Consider the following 11,150-nt stretch of genomic DNA (forward strand, 5'->3'; position numbering starts at 1 on the left):
ATAGTTCGTCAGCTCATCAAATTACTATAACTTGATGTCAGTGCCTGTAAAACTCCAATGATCTTCTGATGGCAATTACTCCCCTTTAAATACCAGTACGTAACTGTTCTTTCCTAGACCGTGATCTTTTCTTACAAAAGTAAACTTCATCCTGCTACTTTCTCTCTGTTATCTCCATTGCATCCACACTGCAGACCCTCAAGATACAACCTACAAAGGACAGGAGGTGGCACCAACATTTGTATGTGCTCCTTTATGATATGAAGAATTCCTAGACTTACATAATGAAATCTGAAACTTTCAATGGGGGTAAAGAAAAGGGAGACCTGCAAAAAGAGTTCATTTTAAATACACACACAATGAAGCTAACTTTAAATGCTGCTCAAATTATTTTTGGCAGAGCTTAAAACAGCTACAGAAATGTTTTCAGCAGTAATTGTGCTGAAGATAATGATTTAGGAATAAGTTAACTATGGGGAGGCATCTTGTTTGCATGCAACTTTATGTATTACATAAGGAACTGCTAGTTTATAATGTACTGAGAAATGTGCTGTAAGTAGTAAGGTTCAGGACCTTACTTGACTGAGGGCACTTGTGATTAGATATGTTGCAATAAGGGGAAAAATGCTTTTCATCAGCATCTGCTGCCAATTCACATCAAGCCCAAATCATTACTGACTGCAAGTTGCTGCAGTCTGACTGCTGTGAAATGAGTTTGGCAGTCCACTTCCCAGCACATAACTGACCATGTCCTAGGTCTCCAGAACTGGGCCATTGGGTAATTTGGTTGATATTGCTGCTGCCCTCCCAGCAGAATTGTATCACGTCTACTGCATTCAAGATTAAGGGTGGGATTTGCATTCCCCATCACCATGACTCCTTTTGGTGTGGAAACTGAGCATACATTGTAGCTAGCAAAAAAGAAAAAAATTCTAGAAAAGACAAAAATGGCAGTCAGTCATATTTCAACGGTGTTGGCTGGACCATGACCTTTAAAATTAGAAGCAAACCACAAATCAGTTGTGGCAGTGCAGAAGTTACAGATGAGACAGAAGATTCTTTGGGTCTTGAGACCTCTGTTACCACAGAATTATTTTTAGCACAACCTTATCTGATAAGGGCAAGCTTATGCTGTTAGGTGCAAACAGTCCTTCACTAGCTTTGCTGCTGCCCCAGTTAACAGGACGTGAACAAATTTTCCTCCAAAACCCCTGCGGCCTTGATAGTGTGGAAGTGCACCCATGCTAACACATCCATCTGAGAGGCATGGGTTCTTACTAGCTGTGTGGGTAAACAATTCCTGAATCAGTGTTGGCTTCTGTCCTGCTGGCTCAGAGAGCTGGTAGGAGCTAATACATGGTTTTACATATCTGTCTAAAGAGAGCTACGTGTGTACAGTCCTGAGTCTCCATATCATAATATTTCACATATCTATGAAACTAAACCTATGAAATCAAACCATTGGGAACCTTCTCCACGTTCAAGTAGAAGTCAAAAAGGCAGTAGGTATGATTGGTTTAATGTTGTGCTCTGAATCCAAGCAGCTGAGAAAAAAACATGTTCTGCAGCACTCTGCTCTCTCATTAAGCCTTTAGTATCCACACTGACTTAGCTTTCTCTATTGCTGGTGCTGACAAACTAAATAGACAAAAGCCCAGTAACAGCTTTCAGATATGGAACAGTTGATATAGATTGTGATTTGTATATACGTGCCATCAACTGGATGAAGAAAAACATATCTTCATTCTCACAGGAATAGGTTGAACCTACAATTCTAGTGGTCAAATACCTGACAAAATGCAAAGAGCACTAGTAAAGGTTAAGTATTACTTGAACTGGATGCTCATTTGATGAGAGTTTATGGTCTGTATCTTAATTAAAAAGCCAGTTAAAGCAGGGGAAGATGAGATTTTACTCAGGCCAGAGGGTTACATTTCTATTGCTGGAGTGATAAAGACAGTTATCTACATGGAATACGGTGTTACACGCTGCAGTTCTGTATGAGATTAAACCTCGTATCTTGACTTTGATCATGCCCTGATTTCTTCGTATGGTTTGTGTTCCTTAAGTCCAGTGGCTGGTGTCACAAGCCAAGTACTGATCTTTCTGTGGGTGTTTTTAAGTATTATTTACACGATACTAACATTATCAGACTCTTCTGAATTTTGCAGTTTGGGGGGTTGGGGTTTTTTTGGGTGTTTGTTTTTGTTTTGTTTTTTTTTAATGTTTTGGGTCATCATCTTTTATAGTCCCCAAGCAAGATGAACCAGAAAAATAGCTCTGGGTTTTCTACGTGCGGATTTCCACAACGTGGGTGTAGAAGTAGAGCATCCCAAACTGTGGGCCAGCCCTTCCTACCAGTAGAAGGCCAAGCAGAGGAGGATCTGGGATGCTGAACATCCCATACTTGCCTAAGCCCAGGCACTCTGGGCGCTCTATGTTGCGTTGCCTGTCTGACACGTATGGCTCTTTCAGGCAGCGCAGCGGCGCTTCTGCAGGCTCCAAGCGATGTTCGGTGCTGTATGCGAAGGTTTCTTCTCGTCTCTGAGACAATAAAGATTGCCTGACTGCAAACCCTGTGCTGCTCGCTCAGCTCAGGGCTGTGCCTGCTCTGCAACCTGTCACTGAGCAAAGCAAGCCTTGAGAATTACTGGAATCGGTGTTCTGGAAGCAGTCTTCCAAAAAACCGGCACAAACGCCGCAGTCCTGAGAACAGGAGGGACTCGGTGTGAAGGGTCTCGCTGCTCGTTTTGGTGTCTGCAGCTCGATTTCTTGAGTGTGGTGCACAGAGGGAAGCTGGAGGCTGGTGCTGTGGGGGCTGCAGGTGTGACTTGTTTTTGATGGGGGCTGATCCCTCAGGTGCAGCCGGTCACTCTGAGGGCTCCAGACGTGTAAGGGCTCTTCAGGCAGCACAGGCTGGTTTGCAGAGCAAGGAACAGGTCGGGTAAAATTGCTTGGGGTACTTGGCTTGTGCCTTTGTGTTGTTCTCGGTACTGGGGTGGGTTGTGGGTCCGGGGTTCTGTGGCCTGGGCTCATCCCTGCTGAGGGCGGCTGAGTCGCTGTGGAGCGGTGGGAGATATCTTGGGAGGCTGCAAAGAACAGGAGCAGAGATTGTGGTAACTTGCCAGGGGCTGTGAAAGCACCTTTGTGCCTGTAACCCTTTATCTGTGAGGTTGGTTTAGCCATGTGGATCTAGCCCGCCTGCATTCCCTTGGCCTGAGCTTGCCTGGAGCCTTCCCTTGGCTCCTGCGTGAACAGCAAGCAGCTGCAGAGCGTGGTTCTGGGGTGGCTGTGAAGTCTAGACAGCCCGAGGCGTGGTAAGCAGCTCTGGTTTGTGGCACGCTTTAGTTTCTCTGTTAGGTTTGCTTTGCGTCTGTCTGGATGTTTTTAATGGCTTGTCCCACTGAAGTAGAGCAAGGCTGCCTGCTGGTTTCAGTAAAGCAGGTCCTAAATCCATCCAGACAAAAAAGTTTTTAGGTTGAGTACTTAAACTATCCTTCCCCCCAAGAAACAGCGGCATAATTTAACCCCCCCCCATTTTTCTTGCATTTAACTGTGCTTTCTGTACAATCTCTTGTGTCTGCACTTGTGTTTTGTAGGGTGAGGGAGTGTGGAGAGAGAGAGCAGGGAAAACCTTAATCGGTGAATACTCATCTCTAACGTGTTGCTGATGGGTGGCATCAGGAAAATTACTGCTGGGTGATGTCACTCTTCTTCCAAATGCAGTGCTTCGTTTGGACTTTCTTTTGGTTTTGAATCTGTTTCCAGTTGGGTGGTGGTTTTGTGTGGGCCTGGCTTTATGAAGCACAGTTACTCCTGGGCAAAACAGCTCAGGGCTTTTTTCCAATCCCAGGGAAGCACGTCTTGCTGACTGTAAACCCTTTTCAAATTTATTTGCTTTGGCAATCCTGAATCTGAAAGGGTTGCTGTTTTGCAGTTAGACTTCCTTTATGTTTTACATAATTAGGAAGAAGGCTTTTATCAAAATAAAATAGGGTGATGTTTTCTTAAGGAACTCCCTGTGAAGTTCAGTCAGCCTGATGCTGATGATGGTTTTACGCTCCTGGTAGAAATCTAAGTCTGACTCACAGAAAGTAATGGTGTAATTCTTTGTCTAGGTTTAACATTCTCAATCTTGGAAGATGGGAAGTGTAAAAGTGGTGAAAAAAAGAGTAAGACGACTTAAGGGAGAATTACTTCCTGTTGCAAATACATGACTGTAGAAGATCTTACTTTTGATTTTCACTGCCTAATCTCATTTTGGTAAGGCAGAAAATAGCTGAACTCCCCAGTGTCAGGAGTTGTATCAGTCAATCCTTTAGACATCAATATTCTAGCTCTTCAAATTAGCTGAAGAGGAGGTGGTTAGTTAAAGGTAGTTAATCTAATGCTAATTATGAAAGAAGGAAAAAAAAAAAAGTGCTGGACACCTGATGTGGGTGTCCTGGGTTTAGCCTGTAGCCAGGCAGTGCTGTTCTCATGTAGCTGGAAGGGTCTTTTACATGCTTTTTTGACTTGGGCACTTAATTGATACTGTTGAAATCTTTACCTTGCCTTTCTCCTTCTCTGGAGTTTGTGATGAAGGTGCTGTTAGTGCTTCTGCCTGCCCTGCAATGGGTTGTGAATATGGTATAGAAAGGAGCAGTGAGTGTCTTTTCATTCCTGCAAATCACTGACAGTGCTGGATGGCTTTGATTACCAGCCCAAACCTGGGCTAGGCCAGTGCAGCATTAATGTTTGATACCTCTGCAGGTATAGAGTCTGAGAATCTCAGACACAGGGTCCGGATTCACGCACTGTGAAAATGAGAACTATGAATAACTTGCTGGCTCCTGTCTTAGTGGTCTCAGCCGTGGTCAAAGACCAAGTAGGCTACCGAGTGGGATGAATTTTATTGCCTGTAAGGCACAAATTTTTGTGCTAGTAAAGCAGTAGGCTCTGTTCATATTGCTGCTGCTCTGTACACAAAAGCACTTCCATTCTTTACAGGCTGTCAATCATTCTGGCAGCTTTTAGCAGCTGTAAGTGAGCATCCATTGTTAATTACTTTTTCATCAATTTCCAAGGAGGATGGGAAAGATCCTAAGTTAATTGCATGATAGATTAGGGTGTGCTCTGAACCACTCAGAGTATTTCACTGCTGAAAACCTTTGGAGCATTAGCTTTTTTTCCCCTCCTTTTTATTTAAAAATAGCTTTAAAAAAAAAAAAAATTCAACTTCAATACAAATTCAACTTCAATACAATGTAATAAAGCACTGTTTAAAAAAAAAAAATTAACTACCCAGAGAAACCGAGAAATTCCAAATGGAAGTGTTCCAGTCTACTAAGTGTACTATTGTAGTTCTGCTTTCATAATGTGGGACACATTTTAATTGTTCTCTCTTGAGAGGCGTCAGCTTAAATCTTCTCTCAACAATACTTTGTGTTGTGTGTATTCAGTTTTTTATCATTTTAACAGCCCATTGGAGCATGGGGCAAGGGTTTAGGCTGGGCAAGAAACATGGAAATAGAGAACTACATCAGGCTTTCTGTCATCATAATAGAGAGCATAGATGCAAGTTTGCAGCAGCTTTCATGAGCTGATGAATTTGAAGAGTGTATACATGCCTGTTTATGGATATTGTCTTGAAGCTATTGTTTGTGTTGCAATTTGTGCCTTCAGGTCAGGGTTGGGAAATGTAGCCTGCAACCTTCACCCCCTGTCTCTCTTATCCCTTCCATCGCGCTTCAGTGTTAAGAGTTATTTTGTTATGCTCAGAACAATATTCAGAATGAATGAAAGCATATTGCTTTTCTGTACAGATGCAAGGTGAGCAGAGGGATAGTTCTGTGACTGCAGCGCAAGAGTCTGTTCCTTTAGGCTTTCCTCATTGACCTTGAACAAGTTACCCGAGAACAAAAAGGCAGCTTTATTGTCAGACTTACTGGAGAGCACATTAAGAGCTGGGAAGCGCTCAGGCTCTACACAAGCCTGTGACATAGTATCTAGACTTTCTAGCTACATGGTGTTAGAAAGTGCAATGCAAATACAGAATTTAAGCACCACTTAAACTCAGGGAGTGAGGGCTAAATGGGAACAGCTTCAGACATATATGCCTAAGAGTGTCATCTCACAATAGCTCTTTCTGTGAGCCGATGTCCCTGCCCTCCTTGACTTCTCTGAGCCCTGTTCTAACTGCAAAGGAATGCAGAAGTACTGGTGAAGAAAGTGTGAACGGGAAGATCTGTTAACAAGAGCAATTTATCCTGAAGCTTGCCAAACAGTGCTAGGCCAACAACAGAAGTCAGGGGAGTGGGAGAGAAAAACAATAGTTAAAGTATTGCTCCACAGGGAGCCAGGTCACAAAGGAAACGCTGGAGGGAGGTGGCTTTTTCTTGGGGAGCTCTAGTTGCTTATTACTCTATGGAGGACTGCTGTGCTCTGTGGCAGATTCCTGTTGGGAGAATGGACTCTGGTGCTGATCTGAAAAATGGGCAGGAGATCTGGAGAATGATAGATAACATGCCCATCACACATCAGACTCCTAAGACCCACGGGTTGCAGGTTTAAACCAGGACTTAACATGTAACTATTCTGAGATACAAAGCAGATTTTTACTCTTCCGTATACTCAGTGTGATTGCTTTGACTTTTTGACTCTGTCTAAAGGGCAAAAAGCCATACTACTCGCTTAAGAGATGCTCCAGCACAAATTCTCAGTAGATCTCACATGAGTAGGTCTATGATGAGGGGACTGGGTGACTTAGCAGAAGGGATTTGACATGCTAGTTTTATTATTGTATGCATTCAACTCTCTATGGACTTCCAAAATGAGAAGGATTGTTGAAGCTTCTTTATAATATTGCTCTTTGTAGATTATTTTGTTTGTTGCATTTGAAGCATTGCCTGCATTCCCCTGGCTTGTTGTTCAAAGTAAGAACAAAGCTTTTTAGTTTCTCTTGGTGTTTAAAATGTCCATCGCTATAAATTAAGTACAACTGTATCAGCAACACTTAGAATCTTCTCTCATATCACAGCAAACAAGTGCTAATTAGTTTTTAAGGCTTACTATAGTGCAGCCAGGCTGCTAAACGGCATCTCCAGATTCACCAGATGGGACCTAACTTCAGACACAAGGGTAGGGGATTAGGTGCAGACTTAGTCTTAGGACAGGTGTGGTTCGGTGTATTTAAAGTACAGCACGTATAGAGAGGATTGGGTTTTCGTAACTGAAAGATTTGGCCTTTCACAGCAGAAATGCCCATGTGAGTGTATTGATTTTATTGCAGCCAGACAAGCTCAAGGAGAGAAGGCGACTTGTCCTGTATATCTGTCTTTCTGGGCAAAGATTCTAGCTATTGGTATCTGGTGGATAACCTGGTACCTCTGCTAATCTTCCAAGTATTTGGCAAGGAAAACTGAAGAGTCTGAGCAGCTCTATAAGACTGGTACCGTATGTGCACATAATGAATCTGGAATACTCGGTCGCCCCATGGAAAATGATGAAATTGGATTATGTTTATTGTCCAGCTACAACCTGGGAGTCTTGCGTGCATCTTCCTGAAATAAATGCATGCATGTGAGGAGAGATCATTTCAGTGGTGAATTTGTGGCCTTGCAGCCCCTAATAATACCGATAGCAGGATCTTTCTGAAAACGTGTAGTGTTAGGTGGACTTTTTATGTGGGAGTCTTAAGCCCTGTTCTTCTACACCAGAACACTGTCAGTCGTCTTTGGCTTACTGAATTGCATGTGGGCAAATTGTGCTGCTTACCAGCTTTCTGTATTACACAGAACCTCTAGTCTGTCACTGCATATTAGGTTTATGACCAGCTGCTGCATATGCACCCCAAAGGCCAGGCGTACCAAGACCGATGCTGGCTTTCCAGCTTTGCTGCTAACAAAGAACTCCTTAATCTGCTGTGCATTGCCACGCTATCCCTTTCTTGTACAAAGCAGTTCCCACTGCCTCAGGCGCTATCTGTGAGGCCTGTCTGATTATTCTTGCTTTTACCAGCATCCCAGTAAATATTGTTTGAAGACAAGGTATATATTACTGATGTGTCATTTTACAGCACACCACACAGCTCTTTATTGCTGGGTCACACGAAGTCCAGGACCATGACCTTTGGAAAGCTCTCACTCTCCCCGAAGGAATTTCACGAGTAAATCACTGACTTTTCGTGCTGGTTATTGCAGTTAAGCAGTGGGGAACAAGTCCCCTGCCAAACTTTTTTTTTTTATAGCATTCTATCCAGTGAAGTATCAGGTATCTGATGGGGACCATCACTTGATTTGTGTGTCCCAAAAGTTAGATTCTATTTAAAATCTTTATACTGGAAGCTTCCATTTCCTTCAAAACTGACTTAGAGCAATTGTCAAATTGTTTTAAGTTTGATTTATGAAAATAATGATTTATGCCAGCTACAAGATCCCCTTTAGGCCTTACATACTTTCCCTGTGATAATCTATGCTTTGCTAAAAACGCACCTTCTAAAGACAAGGAGGTGAATGAGAATTTTGCCTCTCCAAAATAAAACTTAATTTCAAGAGTCCTCATGCAGGTGCAAATTGAAAAAACTTAATGGAATGCTTGCTGGAAGGGAAGTTTCTGCCCCTTCAGAAGGTAAGACTCTTCTCTGGTGTCATAGTATCTAAGTAGATATAGCTCAAAGCAAATTCTAGTCCTGCTCACAAGTGCTCTCACTCATGACTTGTTTCTAAGAATGCTTCTTTTGTTAAAAGAGCTAAATCAGTCTGAAAACAAGTTTTACAGCTAAATCCCAGGGAAGAGATGGCTGGAGATAGTTGTTCTTGTTTACACTTTAAATACTTTGTAACTGCGTCAGTTCTTGAATGAATTTTCTTTAACAATGATGGCTTGAAGAGATAAGTGCTTTCTTTATAACCCCTGACCTATACAAGTAAACAGAAAGCTGGTTATGACCAGTATAGAAACAGGACCTGTCCTGTTGCAGCAGAATCACGTTCCAGCCAGATCTGCAGTTCTTGGGCTCTAAGAACAATTTGCCTAAAAGGGTGGGTGGGTGGGTAAGCACAGGGAGTATGTGTTCATTTGTTCATGCCCATCTAAGGAGCAAGGGTTCTGATTACTGTAACTAAAAGGAAAGGATCTTTCATTTCGTTCACGTTACATGAAACTATAGGAGGGCTGTGATGCTGAGTACATATGTGCAAGAAACCGATTCTAGTGATTGTAGTTTACACCACTTAGTATTTTTATTTGCCTATAGATCTTTGGTGTCTCTTTCTTTTAAAGTAAAAGCTGTAGGCTGATACCGATAGCCAATTCTGTCTCTGTATTGTAGTACGAACCTGCATTTCTGTGGAAGGCAGGTGATGACCCATGCAAGCAGGGTGTCAGGTGTTGAGGACTCGATGCAGCATGTTTTTTCCTTAGGCTTCTGGTGCCCTTCATCAGGCTGTGGAAGAGAGCTAATTCCCATTTTTACAGAGCAGGAGACTTTTTGTCCATGCAAGCCCTCTGGCTTAGACCCCAGCCATTTTGATTTCCAGTGTCTGTTCGGCAGCAGATGGATTGTGCGCTGAAGCACTTCGCTGAGCGCTCAGACCTCTGGGCTCAGTCCTGCTCCCCTTTGGAGTTCGGTGGGTGTTAGGAGGGCTCAGTAGTGTTACTTCCACTCGTGTGTCTTGCATCTGTGCAGCAGGAGGTGGAACGTACTGTGGAGGAGATGTTGCTCTTTATTTGATGCTCACATGGCTGTCGCTCCACCCCTTCCCCATTGTTCTGCCAGCACATAACAGGGCTTCTTTCTGGTTTTGCGCTCAAGCCCTGTGTTCCAGGCTTCTGCTTTTCCTGGGAGGTGCAGAGTCCTGCGGTTATATTTATATGCAGGAAGAAAGGCAAGCCTGTTCAGTGGGACAAAGCTGGCATTGTGCTACATGCTCAAACAGGGGCTTGTCAAAGGCTTCATGCTCTAAACATCCCCTGGGCAGGGCTTGCTCAAAAAGCCCAGGCAGCTGAACAGAGCGAGTGCCACTTACATGAGGATTCAAAGGAGAAGGCAGTCTCTAATCAGAGTTTAATGCACTCTACTACCTGACGGAGTTGGTGTCTAGTGTTTCTGACTAGTGCTGTAAGAGCACTAAGGCAGAGAGGAGGACATGATAGGAAGCAATTGTACAGAAGCAACAAAGGCAATAAAGGAATGCTGCCCCTGCTCCCAGCTGATAGAGGCTCTGGACAAAACCAGGCAGGGGGCCTTAAAGCCTATTCATGCATGAAGTTGTAAAAGATTTTCTCCCATTTCCCTGAGCTTCCTGCCTGTGTGATAGACCAAACTATCTTGATTTAAAATATCTCCTTGGTAAACTTCTGGGTATGTGGAACTGTCTTGTAATTGGCATAGACCAGCTATCAGAGGTTTTTCCTCTCAAAGAACAGCTGGGCAGCTTCACCCGTTTTCATCCATTAGTCATCCATTAGTGCAAACTGTACAGTCTTAATATATCCTGCTAGCATGCTTTGGAGGAGCAAATCAAATTTTCTTAGTAGAGGCTACTTGAAAGGAAGCAATGCAGTATAGCCCTCTCCTTGTATGCTTATTTGTGTTTATTTGCATCATAACAGTTGTTGGATGTGCAAAGCTTTTGTAGAAGCGTTTTCGTAAAGCTCAGGTTTCTATGTTTCTACAAGGTTGTTTTTCTTCTTTTCAACCAATAGTAACTGGTCAGCTACACTGAAAACTTCCAGTATTGTTTTAGAGGGGGGTTTTGGTGGGGATTTGACAAAGTTCAGCGTACTTCCGATGGCAGTAAAAGTTTCTGTGCCAGAGTTAGTTCAGAAAGCATTGGGTTATCAATCATCACCATTGAGTAAAACAGAGATCCTATGCATCATGTTCTGGACCACCCTTCCTTAAAAAACTGCGCCTTGTCAAAACTTTGACATGCTCTGAAAAGATGACTCATTCTGCAGCGGCTTCCTGCCATAGTAAGTGGTATATGACTGACACCTTGTGGTACACGGCGTAATCTCAAAAATTGCACTTCATTTTGCCCATCTGCAGAACGAATGCTGAACCGGTCCCCAGCTCTGCTCTGTGATGAAGTGGACGCGCACTAGCCTGATGTATTTGTCGCCAAAATTTCACTGCCCGTTTGCTCCCTTAAGGCCAGAGTAGAAGC

The sequence above is a fragment of the Haliaeetus leucocephalus genome, unplaced genomic scaffold, assembly GCF_000737465.1.
Source record: "Haliaeetus leucocephalus isolate CR32 unplaced genomic scaffold, Haliaeetus_leucocephalus-4.0 Scaffold556, whole genome shotgun sequence".
Classification (NCBI taxonomy): Eukaryota; Metazoa; Chordata; class Aves; order Accipitriformes; family Accipitridae; genus Haliaeetus; species Haliaeetus leucocephalus.